Consider the following 14,002-nt stretch of genomic DNA (forward strand, 5'->3'; position numbering starts at 1 on the left):
AATTTCTTTAGCTAAATAAAGCAGTTTTAGTGTATAGATCATTCCCCTGCAATTTCACTGCTCAATTCACTGTCATTTAGGAGTTAAATCACTTTTTTTTCTGTTTATGCAGCCCTAGCCACACCTCCCCTGGCTATGATTGACAGAGACTGCATGAAAAATAAAACTGGTTTCACTTTCAAACAGATGTAATTTACCTTAAATAATTGTATCTCAATCTCTAAATTGAACTGTAATCACATACAGGAGGCAGGGTCTAGCAAGCTATTAACATAGCAGGGGATAAGAAAATCTTAATTAAACATAACTTGCAATAAAGAAAGCCTAAATAGGGCTCTCTTTAAAGGAAGTATTTATGGAAGGCTGTGCAAGTCACATGCAGGGAGGTGTGACTAGGGTTCATAAACAAAGGATTTATCTCCTAAATGGCAGAGGATTGAGCAGTGAGGCTGCAGGGGCATGTTCTATACACCAAAACTGCTTAATTATGGCAAAGTTGTTCAGGTGACTAGTGTCCCTTTAAATAAGAACAAATTTAATTTACCAAAACATCTAATAATAGTATTTTCACATATGCAATAAATAATTGCTGAAATGGATGAACATCTACCTTGAAAAGTAAAGCTAATGAAAACATCTGGTCTAATATTACCAATATGAAAGAACGTTTTTAAATGATTCTCATATAAGGTGAATTCAGTTTGCCTGATTTCACTTATTAGGTTTCAAACATGAACCTATTCATCAGTGAACACTATTGATTTAATCTGTTTGTAGTAGAGTTCTATATTTTACCAACATTCAAAGAAAATGTTTTAAATATAGATAATTATACAAAATAGATTTCCGAAGAAGCAAATGTAAATGTGTAAATGAATGTGTGTAATACATGCCTTAGCCTTAGATTTCCTATTGTTCATTATGTCTTCTCACATCCTCTAATGGTCAGCTACTGGAGCTTAATTGAGCACCCCACTGTTCCACTATAGATGCCCATTTAGAGGTGATCACAGGAAAGTATGATAATTGAGCAATCTCTGGAAGCAGTTTAACCCCTTAAGGACCAAACTTCTGGAATAAAAGGGAATCATGACATGTCACACGGCATGTGTCCTTAAGGGGTTAAGCAGTAAATAGTGCAGGTTGCATGTTGCAGGGACACTATAGTCACCAGAGCCACTACAGCTTAATGTAGTCGTTTTTGTGTCTATAGCATTTCCCTGCATACTCAGCAATGTAAACACAGCCTTTTCAGAGAAAATGCAATGTTTAGATTGCTACCTACTAACACCCCTAGGTGTAGTCACCCAGACGGCCACTAGAGGTGCTTCCTATTTCTGTGATGTACTGTGTGCATTATCTACATTCAGCATCTTCATGCTTTGCATGGAGATGCTGAACACTCCCCATAGAGAGGCAACGCGCAATAGCTTCCCATTGCTTTCTTATGTGAAAACATTGGAATGGCTGAAATTATCAAGATAAATGAGCTCAGCCATGCAGTTAAGGCCAGCCATGGTGACACCTGTGTGGCAATGGAGAAAAAGTATGCAAAATACCTTTTAACTCCATTTTGAGGGAACTGGTCGTGCAAACAGGTACTCCAGCACTATAGTGTTACGAATATATGTTTGTATTCCTAAAACTGTAGTGTTCCCTTAATCTCTCATGTAAAAATTAGTATAGGATCCACTGATTTTAGGGTACTGTGATGTATTGGTGGGCTTAACACAATATGGCTATATGGTGTAACTGAATCCCCGTATTTGTTTGCTAAGACAGGTGATTTTAGGTAGCTTTGTAAAATTCAAACCTGTATTTTTTTTGGTATGTGCACTGTTCTTTAATCTGTATTTTGTGTATATATGGTGTTCTTTATGACAGCATCATTACTGAGAAATGCATGTTCTGGAACCTAGTTAATCGTCCCCTCTCTTTTCTTTGTTGAAGTTCAATTCCAGTTCTAAACTTATATTGACAGAGAGAGAACATCCATATCAGAAATTTGAAGTGTGAATCTGCAAAGACTGTTACCTTCAGCTGTAGTACTTAGGGTATCTTCTGAAATTATCCCTAGATCATCATTTTTTGTGTAACCTACATGTAATCTATATACTTTATCCAACAAACATTTGTCAGCAATTGAGTCTATACTAATCTAATAGCTATTAATAAATGACTGATAGGACATTAGTATAGTCAGTCACTAGAAAAGTATCTATGAGTCCAAAGGACAAAAAGCAAGTAGGTCTCTTTTTGTTTATGTATTATATATACTATGCTACCGACCAGGTATGTCATATTTTATGCTTGTTTAAGAACATTGCTCTTTTTCTATGTTTTTTGACTCCACCTAATAAATTTAGTGGAGAATCCTCTAGTACATTTAAAGTATTGTCTATTTAAACCTAGAATCTTTCAGCGTAATTCACTAAGCTCCAAACAGATCAGGATGTTCCCTGTATTTACAATTATTTTTACTAATTACCAAAGACTAAAAGCAATTCAATAATTCACTTTAGGAATTACAATTAACATGCTCATCCAGATCAATTCAAATTGATGTCTGGTAAAAATAATAGCAGAAACATTATCTGAATATTGTATTTCATGAAGAGATGTTGAGAGATTTATTTCTACCTGTTTTTGTACGGTAAACTACAGCTAAGTGAATAAATGAAAATAGTAGATGAACCAAGAGATCTCAGTATATATGGTTCTGAATTGTCAGGGATATGAGAGGGCTGTACTCCTCCTATTCCTTGAATGGCGCAATAATAAAAAGATTCACGAAAAAAAAAAAACAGTTTTATTAAAAATAAGGATTGAATGCAACTGGCAGGATGCACATTTGCAAATTATTGTTACCTTGCTTTAACCCCTTAAGGACCGCTGACGGTTCAGGACCGTCAGCGGTAAAACGTGCGTTTGGACCGCGGACGGTCCTGAACCGTCATAACGGTTTTGGGCTACTTACCTGATCGCCGTCGGTCCCACGGCGGCGATCAGCTCTCCTCCCGGTCCAGGGGGGTTGCCTGTCTGCCCGGGCAGCCCCCCCTCGGCAGATCAGGACCCCACGGCCATGTGATCACTCGATCACATGACCGCAATAGGGGTCTTTGTATCTGCCTGCAGGGGGACTGTCTGTGCTGACAGGCAGTCTCCCTGCAAGTGAAAAATCAGAAATAAAGTTTTAAAATAAAGTAATAAGTGTGAAAAAAATAATAATATGTGTATATATATATGCTATATATACATGTATTATATCTATATATACCTATATATAATATATGTATATATATCATATATATATAATGTCACACTAAGTGTATTTTTATATTTATATATACGTATATAATTATAAAAATACACTTATATTTAAATTACACACGAATATATACAATATATATAATAACTATATATATGGTATATATATATTATTATAAAATACAAATAATATGTTAATAAAAATAAATAACAAAAAATAAAAATAATTTTTAATAATTAAAAAAAAATTATATATATATTCAGTTTTATTCTAACAGTATTTTGATATTGATATATATATATTTATATCAAAATACACTTAGAATGTAATGATATATATATCTATGAATAAATAAATAAATAAAAATAATACGAAATATACATATGTCCACATACATAATTACATAAATAATTTCATAAATATACACGTAGACGTCAAATATATAAATATGTATATATATTAAAATTCTACGTGCATATTTATGTAATATTTTTACCTAATTAAGTAATTTTAATGATTGCAATTTGAGGGACCTGCCTGCCAACCCAGGCCAAAAGTCCAGATAATTTAATTTGCTAGCACTGTGTTTAACCCTGTAACTTTCTATGACACCCTAAATCCTGTACATGGGGGTACTGTTTTACTCGGGAGACTTCGCTGAACACAAATATTAGTGTTTCAAAACAGTAAAACATATCACAGTGATGATATTGTCAGTGAAAGTGACGTTTTTTGCATTTTTCACACACAAACAGCTCTTTCACTGAGGATATTATTGCTGTGATATATTTTACTGTTCTGATACACAATATTTGTGTTCAGCGAAGTCTCCTGAGTATAACAGTACCCCACATGTAGAGGTTTTATAGTGTTTGTGAAAGTTACAGGGTCAAATATAAGGCTTGATTTTACTTTTTTTTTTTTTATTGAAATTTGTCAGATTGGTTAGGTTGCCTTTGAGAGCGTATGGTAGCCAAGGAATGAGAATTAGCCCCATGATGGCATACCATTTGCAAAAGAAGACAACCCAAGGTATTGCAAATGGGGTATGTTCAGCTTTTTTTAGTAGCCACTTAGTCACAAACACCGGCCAAAGTTAGCGTTTTTTGCATTTTTAACACACAAACAAATATAAATGCTAACTTTGGCCAGTGTTTGTGACTAGGTGGCTACTAAAAAAGACTGGACATACCCCATTTTGAATACCCTGGGTTGTCTACTTTAAAAAATATGTACATGTTAGGTGTGTTTCGGGGATTTATGACAGATAACGGTGTAACAATGTCACTATTGATACATTTAAAATATATATATATTGAAACAGCAATTTCCTACTTGTATTTATAGGCCTATAACTTGCAAAAAAAAGCAATAAAGCATGTAAACACTGGGTGTTTTTAAACTCGGGACAAAATTTTGAATCTATTTAGCAGTTTTTTTCATTAGCTTTTGTAGATAAGTAAAAGATTTTTCAAGTAAAAGTCCAAAAACATGTTTTTTTTTTTATTTTTCACCATATTTTATTATTTTTTTTAAATACAATATATGACATAATATAAATACTGGTATGTAAAGAAAGCCCTTCTTGTCGTGAAAAAAACAATATATAACTTGTATGGGAACCGTAAATGAGAGAGCGGAAAATTACAGCTAAACACAAACACCACAAAAGTGTTAAAACTGCTCTGGTCCTTAACGTACAAACATCGCAAAAACAGGCCGGTCCTGAAGGGGTTAATGCAAGTAAACCATAATATTTATTACTATTTGCCCATTGGCAGTACTAGCAGCCAATGTATAAGTAGGTACAAAGTCTCCACTTTCTAACCAGTCACCATATTAAACACATTAAACATGAATGAATGAATTAATAAAAAAAGCCTATGGGGATCGATATAGACCACATTATTACAATAAGGGAGGTTTTTATACCTTCTATACCCCCACTTACCAATATCCGGACTTTGCTGTCAGAATGGGATATGCAGCCGCATGATTTTGCCACATGTGTTATAGGGTAATTCAGACTTTAGTGTTTAATACTAACCCTGTTGATATTCATGGCATGAAAAATTCTATGAATTCAAATGCAGCTGCATATCAAATTATTGCTTTTAGTAAAAAATTATATTATACTTGTTGATTGTGTATAAACATAGATGTATGTTTGCAACAGTAGTTCACAGGGCCAGCCAAATAATAATGTTAACTTTTCACTATGAAAAAAAGTCAAAATGCTCTTACTTGCATATCTTAATTTATTTATAAAAAATGTTACAATATAGAGTCACAAACTTGAAATACATCGCACCAATTTTCACTTTAGAATGACTAGGTTTCCAATATGCTAACGTATTTCTACAAATACCCAAAAATACATTCCCTGAGTCTAGAATGTTCACCGAGTAGAACTTATTTGACAGTGATGACGGTTTTATCCCATCAGGAAATCTTACTTCTCATAGACGTTAACTATGTTGCAGATATAATATATTTCTAAGTTATTATCCTATTATTTTTATAGTATTTGCTGTTTAGTCCAGAGCAGTATAAATAGCCCAGTTAATGAATAAATGCAATGTTATAAGCTATTTTTTCTTAATCGTGTGCCTATTTCTATTCTACAGTGTACCAGACTATGACTCTAATTAATAATAAAACACATAAGAATGGCAGATCAAACGGATGAATCATGTGTGTAGAAAAAAAAAATGCTTTAAAAAAAAAAATCAGTTTTCATATGATTTTATTTTAAAAAATGTGTTTAACTAAGGCATCTATATGCTGGAAATACAATGTTACATTACATAATGTGTCACATCTCAACAGAAAACAATCTATGACACATAAAATAATTATGAGTCAACATCAGTAAAAGCAAATCTAAAACAAGTTAATTCGATTGAGTTGCCTCAAGACACAAATCATGTTTTATATATGAATATATTTCCTTTACATATATCCTCAAAGCATAAGTAGAACATATTCCATGAAATAATAACATAGTTAGTAATCATTCTCCATGTTTCTTTAAGTTTACTAATTAATAATATGGTGCTAAAACAAATAAGTAAATGTAAAAAATATTACAAAAAAGTAAATATACAGCTGCAACCTTTCTCTCTTAATCAAACCTACCACATATGCTTTTAGTTGCTCAGCCTCTCAGCAGCATCTCCAGTCTAATCAGTAAAAAGAGGGTCAGAAGAAACGAAAGGACAGCTATTTTTCTAATGCCATTGCCATGCCAATATTTTAGATTTTCTTTTTTGTACCAAAAATCTCTAACTGGTGGAATACCAATATTGCATTACAAATGAATGCAAAGAGAATGTGTGTAGAACATTTTACTTAAAAGGATACTAGAGTCACCAAAACAAATGTAATGATTTGTTTTTATGTGTATAGATCATACATCTGCAATCTCACTGCTGAATTATATGCCATTTAGGAATTATCTGCCATTTAAATCACTTTTGTTTCTGTTATGCAGCCTTAGACACACCTCCCCTGTCTGTGACTGTCACAGCCTGCATGAAAACAAAATGGTTTCATTTTCAATCAGATGTAACTCACTTTTAAAATGTTTTTATCTGCTTTATAAATGGAACTTTAATTATATACAGGAGGCTCCTGCGGGGTCTAGCAAGCTATTAACAGAGCAGGAGATAAGGAATTCTAAATTAAACTGAATTTGCAATAAAGGAAGTGTAAACATTAGATGACTATTTACAGGAATTATTTAGGAATGCTGTATAAATCACATGCAAGGAGGTGTGCCAAAGGCTGCATAACCAAGGTGATTTAACTCCTAAATTACAGGGAATTGAGCAGTGAGACTGCAGGGGCATAATCTATACATCAAAACATTTTTTTTAAGCTAAAGTTGTTTTGGTGACTATAGTGTCCCTTTAATATGACAAAAAGGTCACTTGGGCACTAGTCATTGGTTCATTGATTGACTTGTCATTTAAATCTCTAAATCCTGTAGGTAGGAACATGCTCAATTTCTACTTATGTCATATGTAGTGTGTAGGGTTGCTTTGAAATTCACTTTAGCTCTTCCAATGAAAGAGCTCTAACTTTAAAAACGTAAAACTATGTTATTTCCATTTATTATGAAGAGTTTTATTTACACTCGTATGGCTATTATTTAAATGTGTTCTTCTGTGTGTACACAGAATCGTCCTTTCAAATGTATATTTGTCCATATATTAGTTATTTTTTTGTTTTATAAATACTTACAGGGTTGTTCACTAAACATCGAATTTCCAGTGAAAATGACTTGATTCCAACATAAAAGGCACTTCTCATAGTTAATAAAGCCATATGGTCAGAATTTGGTTGGCCTGAGCAAATCTGCAGCAATTGTACATCTACACTTTTAAGAATTAACCTTATTACACCTCCTTGACGTTCAAGCAGACAGCTGGTCCTACTACTTCCTGGCTTGTTTAGTTCAGTTAAGCAAACTCAAGATGCAGCAATAGCTCAGAGATCCTGTCTTGTAAAGACTTCTCATTGAGCTGCATTGGGAAGTCTGTGATTGGACAGAAAGTCTGGACAGAGCTAAAAGGGGAGGGCTGGCAAAGGCAGCAGACAACTGTAGGTTTCCCAAGCTGTTTAATATATACACCCAATGAAAAAATGCATTATTAATTGCATGCAGGTTTTCACTTGGGGTATTTCTATTAAACAGTGATTTTTATTTATTTTGTATTAGGACATTGGAGTGTCACTTTAAGTACTATTTGCTACTTTATCCCGTAAAATATTTTTTGCAAATGTCAATCAAGACAACATTTGTTTTTGCTTTTTCATTATATTAGCTATTACCTTAAAAAAATAATGTATTATATTTAATTATATCCCTATGTTTTCTTTTTTGTTTTAGTTTTTTATTGCATTTTTGGATTATAGTTTTTTTTTGTTATTATTCTTCAAAGAACATATTTGTTTTCTTCTCTCCACTGTAGGTCTTTCTCCATTCCTCTGTTGACAATCTTGTACTTATCTTACTCATCCTCCTTGGCTTTAACTTCCTTCTTACCATTTTTATTCTATTAACAGGCACAAACCTTAGCAATATCCTTTCTTATGAATCTCTCTCTGCAAATACAACCAATGACCATTTCTTAAGACTCCAGGTTTTGTGTTTCTTATACTAAAGAATGCTTCCTCTTGAGCTGGCCTGGGAATGTCATCTCTGACATAAATACGAGCTTTGTGAAGCTCATGTTAAAAAGTTTTTAATGAGATTGGATCAAAGCGATGATTCACTTCTGTGCTCTGTTCTGATGGTGTACTTTTGTAAAAGTTCTGAACTATTTGTGAAAAGCCCTATATATGCTGCATGGCTAAATGTAATTTCTTAAGTTTATTCAAACACAGACAGATACAGATGTGGATAGGTTTTGACCATTTAGTAATACATCATTCTTTTCAATGTTATAATCGCCTCCATTATAATCTCTCAAAGCCCAGACAATTTGCTAGTGGTATTTTACCAGGTGCTAGTTTATAATTTTTTCCTTAATGTAATCACTTATGAAAATATATTTGTGACTTCTTACATAGCATCATCATCATCATCATCATCATCATCAACCGCTGTGTACACTTTGTTGCTGCCTCATTTTACAGCTTTATAATTTTCATTTTTAATTATATATGTTAAAAATGTTGGTCTACATGAATAATGTCATCCATGCAGTCTACAACTTTAGTTGTGTTTGAAGCAATATGGTTCTGTGTCTATAAGTAATGCCGACTCAGAAAATGAAATGAGACTGCTAGTGTATCCTATGTAAAGGGCTTCTAGAGCTATAATTTAAATGATTATTCTAGTAACATGTATATTGCACAATGCTTATAAGGACATTTTCATTCATCAAAACAACCATACAGGCTTTTTGACCTTCTTTTGTGATGGATATTCTTCTTTCCTGAACATAACTGACATTTGGTCAGTAATTGCCCTCGTATTTGGCAAGACCAGCTACTCTCTCTTTATAGGTTATTGCTGTCGTGAACATCATTTCACTCCTTGCACCATCAGTTAGGCTTATATGTGTATTTGTCAAGTATAATTACAGAGATTTGCAAATGTTATGCTTCTGAACTAGGGATATGTTTTGGTGTAGTGCTGTTATTATGAGCATTTGTTTATAAATATACTTTATGTCACTAAGCAATGGAAAAATGTCCAAGTTTGTAATATATTAAAAGTAACAGCGTCAGAAAAAGTGGTCTGAAAGGTCCAAATCACAAGGTTTTTTGCAAATACCAATTTTGCAAGGCTCTGTAATGCACTACTAATAAAATGTATCAAAATATTTAAAAACATTTAAAAAATATATTCAATTTAGAATTATTTCCATTGCAGACAATCCCCACAATTGAATAATTTTCTAGTGATATCGTAATCAATGACACCACACTGTAGAGTTGTGCAGGGCTGAAATTTGTATTTTCATACAAGCTGTTTGAAGTGAGAGGTGAGAGAATGGAGCTATGGTGGATTTGTTTTATTTATTTATCTATTTATTTAAATACATTTTATCTAGCTTCTTGTGAAATAGCAGGGTGAGTAAAAAAAAAATCAGACTCATGGTTATTCACTTATCCATACCTCTTCATCCTGGGTGCCTCCATCTTAGCTTCCAGTCAAACAATGTTATAAGCTCTGTCCTTTTCACCTGTCAATCAGGATGCAAAGAAATTAAATGCTATTTCGGGAGGGGGAGGGGGTGATGGGTACGCTGCTTGATGCTGACTTGAGATGGATGATTGATTTTACTTCACTGGTACTAACTATTCTCCTCTCCCTAAATGGAAAGATTTGAGGAGGTGAAACAGACCTTCTGGTCAGAATTTGTGATGCTTAGGCAATCCCTTGTGTCACTTGAGGGGAGATTTCAGACCAACTGGAAATCTCCACTGGAATCTCAGCCACTCTGGCCACCATTTCCAGGAGCATTCCCCATTCAGTAACACTCCTCATTTTTCACAGACCACAGGTATCATCCCAAGGAAAAAAGACAACAGAGAAATGTCATTTGGGTATGGGGCTTTAGGGAGGCAAAGATCCTCATTGCCCTATTTAACTCCATCTAGGGCCACCCTACTAAGACGCCCAGACCCCATGAAAGAGCCCATAGGGCTTTACATCCATGTCACAAGTCAAGGGAAGTCAGCCCCTCCATGGGAAATACTTTGTTGCATTAAGGACTTTGCTCTCCCAAATAGCTTGTGGTAAATAGCTCATGGGAGTGGTCAACTCATGGATACTATTATAATATAAGGGGGGAAGAGTTTCTTATTTGTCCCCATTCAAAGTGCCATGACAGCCACGTCTTGAGAGAAGTCTCACTTCTATTATCTTACTGTAATTCTGAGATATCTGACTGTAATTCTGGGGTCAAGAAGGAACTTTTTTCCTAGTTTGTTGCAAAATTGGATGCTCTTCAGACTGGGCTTTTTCCTTCTTTTGAATGAACAGCAAAAACAAATGTGAAAAAGGCTGAACATGAAGGACAAATGTCTCTTTTCAGCTATGTAACTATGTAACAACAAAGCGCTCTTTATTTTTTAAATACATGTACCCTTTAAAAATGCGTACCCTTTAATAATGTAATGCAAACTGAGGAGTGTTGTTCAAATTATATATAATGTAAAATAGATGTGATTTTAATTTATGTTGAACAAATATATAAACTAGTAGATAAAATGAGTAATTTAATCAACATTTGTTTATAATAAGTCCTAAATAAATCTTAAACTGCATCTTCAGCTACAAATTATGCCAGTGACTATATTTGAGTAGTGATTACAAATCTGGATGAAGATTATGTAGATTTTTCGCACTTATGAATAAACAGGGTGAAATGTTCTCTCTGACTGTTAAATAAAACCATGACGTGAATAGTTATGTGAATTGTGTATAGGCCAGGAAGAGACATGCTATGTCAAATACAAGAAGAAAGATGTATGCAGCATTTTTCCTTTCAAATAGGTCATGACAGGTTTAGACCATACAGCATCAGAGAAATAAAAGTTATCATTGTTGGGTATGTAATACATATTTTTTTTTTTTTTTAATTCTTTATTTTTCACTCAACAGGTGAAACAAGTGCACAGAAACGTTAGGGCTTACGCAGAAGCCAACATGAATATTACAAGTAGTTAAACAATACAGATTAAGTAGGCTATGCGAGTCCTTCCCGCATCCCTGTACAACCGTTACCCCATCGAGGGAGTTTTATTTTTATTCAGGCATATGGGCGGCATTTGGGGCCCCTTCTTTTACCCCTTGTCTTATGGCTAACCCTGCTCTTGGGCTTCCCAGCACCTCCGGCAGCTTGAGTATGCCTGGTATAGAAAATACTTGTCCCTTGAAGATCAAGGGATAAGAGAAAAAGAGAAAAAAAAAGAAAAAAAAACGTATAGCATGAAACGAAATAAGAAGTAAGAATAAAGTATTGAAATAAAGTGAGAAGAGGTAGTTAGTCAAGAAAAAGATAAGATAAGAGAAGAGGAGGAGGAAGGGGGAGAACTTCCCTTCTTGCAGCATTACATCCGTATTGGTCTGGGGGGGGGGCCTTTTTAGTGAACCGAGTCCATTCTCTGGTCAGCACCCTGTCAGTCTCCACTCAAACCAACTGGGCTGTTGTCCCATGGCTCCCAAAGTTTTTGGAAAGACACTGTCGTACCCTTCACCCTGGCTGTCAAATCATCCATAATTCTACATTCACGTATTCTAGAGATCACCCCTGAGAACTCCGGACCCTCTGGTTTTAGCCACTTAGGCGCTATCTCTCTGCGCGCACTTAGAGTTATTTTATGAGTTAGTTTCTGCTCTCTCCTAGTCCACCCATCAACTGTTCTGTTTAGCAAGTTGTCAGGGTCTTACCTGGGTTGGGAGTCCGGCAGGCAGAGAAGTATGCTCACCCTTGCAAGAAAACACAGGCCAAGGTGGCCAGGCAAGAATTCACCTGACCTGTGAGTCGGTGCACGGGGGCTGTGCAAGGTAAATCCAAATCGCGGTACAGGAACAAATAAACCAGGAGAATAGTCATGGGAAGCCAAGGGTCAGAGGAAGCCAGAAGTCAGGATAATCGGAGTAACAAGCCAGAGGTCAATAAATAACTGGAGAACACGAAACAGCAGAATGATCACCAGAGTCAAGGAACTGACACTGCCTTCTGGGAGAGGCAGTGTTATATACCTGGCTAATGAGACATCAGGCTCAGGTGTAACATGAGTGGCAGGAGTAGTTCCAACGTAAGTCCAGCTTCCAGTGCTAGATACTAGACAGGGCTAGATACAGGAAACAGTAAAGCGGAGAGATGGCTCAGAGGTAACACAAAGCAGCTAGAACTGCCATGTTCTCAGGTTTGAATCCTGACACAAGTATGTCCAGGGGTCCATCTTCAGGGGTCCATCAAAAGTTTGTCTCAGCAGATCTTCCACCGCTTTCCAAAAGCTGCGTATCTTCGAGCAATCCCACCACATGTGGATGTACGTTCCGCGGGATCCACAGCCTCTCCAGCAGTCGTCCATATCCAGTTTATGCATTTTGTATAGTTTTACTGGCGTAGTATACCACCTGAACATAGTCTTCCATGTCTGTTCCTGGAGTGTAACGCATATGGAAGCATTTTTATTCGCTTCCCATATCTCCTGCCACTCGATTCCTTCCAAGACCTCTCCTAGATCCGCCTCCCATTGCTCTGTGTATGTCAAACTCCCCCACTCTTTATTTTCTGTACTAAGGTGGGCATACAAAAGTGTGATCATACTCTTAGGCGCCATTTCATCCGAACACATTTTCTCGAAAAACTTCAGCTTTCTCAGGGCTGCGGCTCTAATATGTGGTCTTCTAGCAAAATCCTGTGTCTGGATATATCGAAAAAAATCTGCCGGGGTTAAATGGTTGCCTTGTTGTATGTCCTCAAACTGGATGATCTCTCTGTTGCGATATAATTGATGGATCCGCTGTAGACCGGTTCTTTCTATGTTTCGGAAGTCCCTTGGAGCCATGCCGGGTTGGAAATTTCTGTTTCTAAGTAGGGGGGTGAGAGGGGAGGGAGTTGACGTCAACCCGTACTTTGCATTAGTCGTATCCCATATATGTAGCAAGTTGAGTATGGCCGGACAAGTCACTCTTATCATAGGTCTATGTTCCTTAGGGACCCACATCGTGAATCGGGGTATATCCGAACCTACCAGCATGGACTCAATCTCTACCCACCTTCTTTCTTCCGGCGGGGAGTGCCACATGGCTATCTGCGTCAATTGAGCCGCAAGATAGTAAAAATATAGGTTAGGTAGGCTGAGCCCCCCTCTATCCTTGCATCTATACAGAATTTTCCAGGAGATCATGTGCCTTTTATTCTGCCAAATGAAATCCCCTATCGATTTTTGCAGTGGTGACAGTTGCGCTTTTGCAACTCGGACAGGTAGTGCTTGGAATAGGAATAAGAGGCGCGGGAGGATGTTCATCTTAACGGAGTTGATCCATCCTATCCAGGAGATGGGTTTGTCCGTCCATTTTTCTAGATCCCTTATCAACGCCCTGAGCATGGGAGTATAGTTTGCAGAATATAAACATTCCGGTTCTGCCGTTAGGTGAATACCTAAGTACATCAAGGAGTCTTTTTACATCCGTATATTGTAGATCTCCTGTATTTCCCTTGTTTCTGTCTCCGAAAGGCCCACTGGCATAGCGCTGGA

This window comes from Pelobates fuscus, chromosome 6 (genome assembly GCF_036172605.1).
Source record: "Pelobates fuscus isolate aPelFus1 chromosome 6, aPelFus1.pri, whole genome shotgun sequence".
Taxonomy (NCBI): domain Eukaryota; kingdom Metazoa; phylum Chordata; class Amphibia; order Anura; family Pelobatidae; genus Pelobates; species Pelobates fuscus.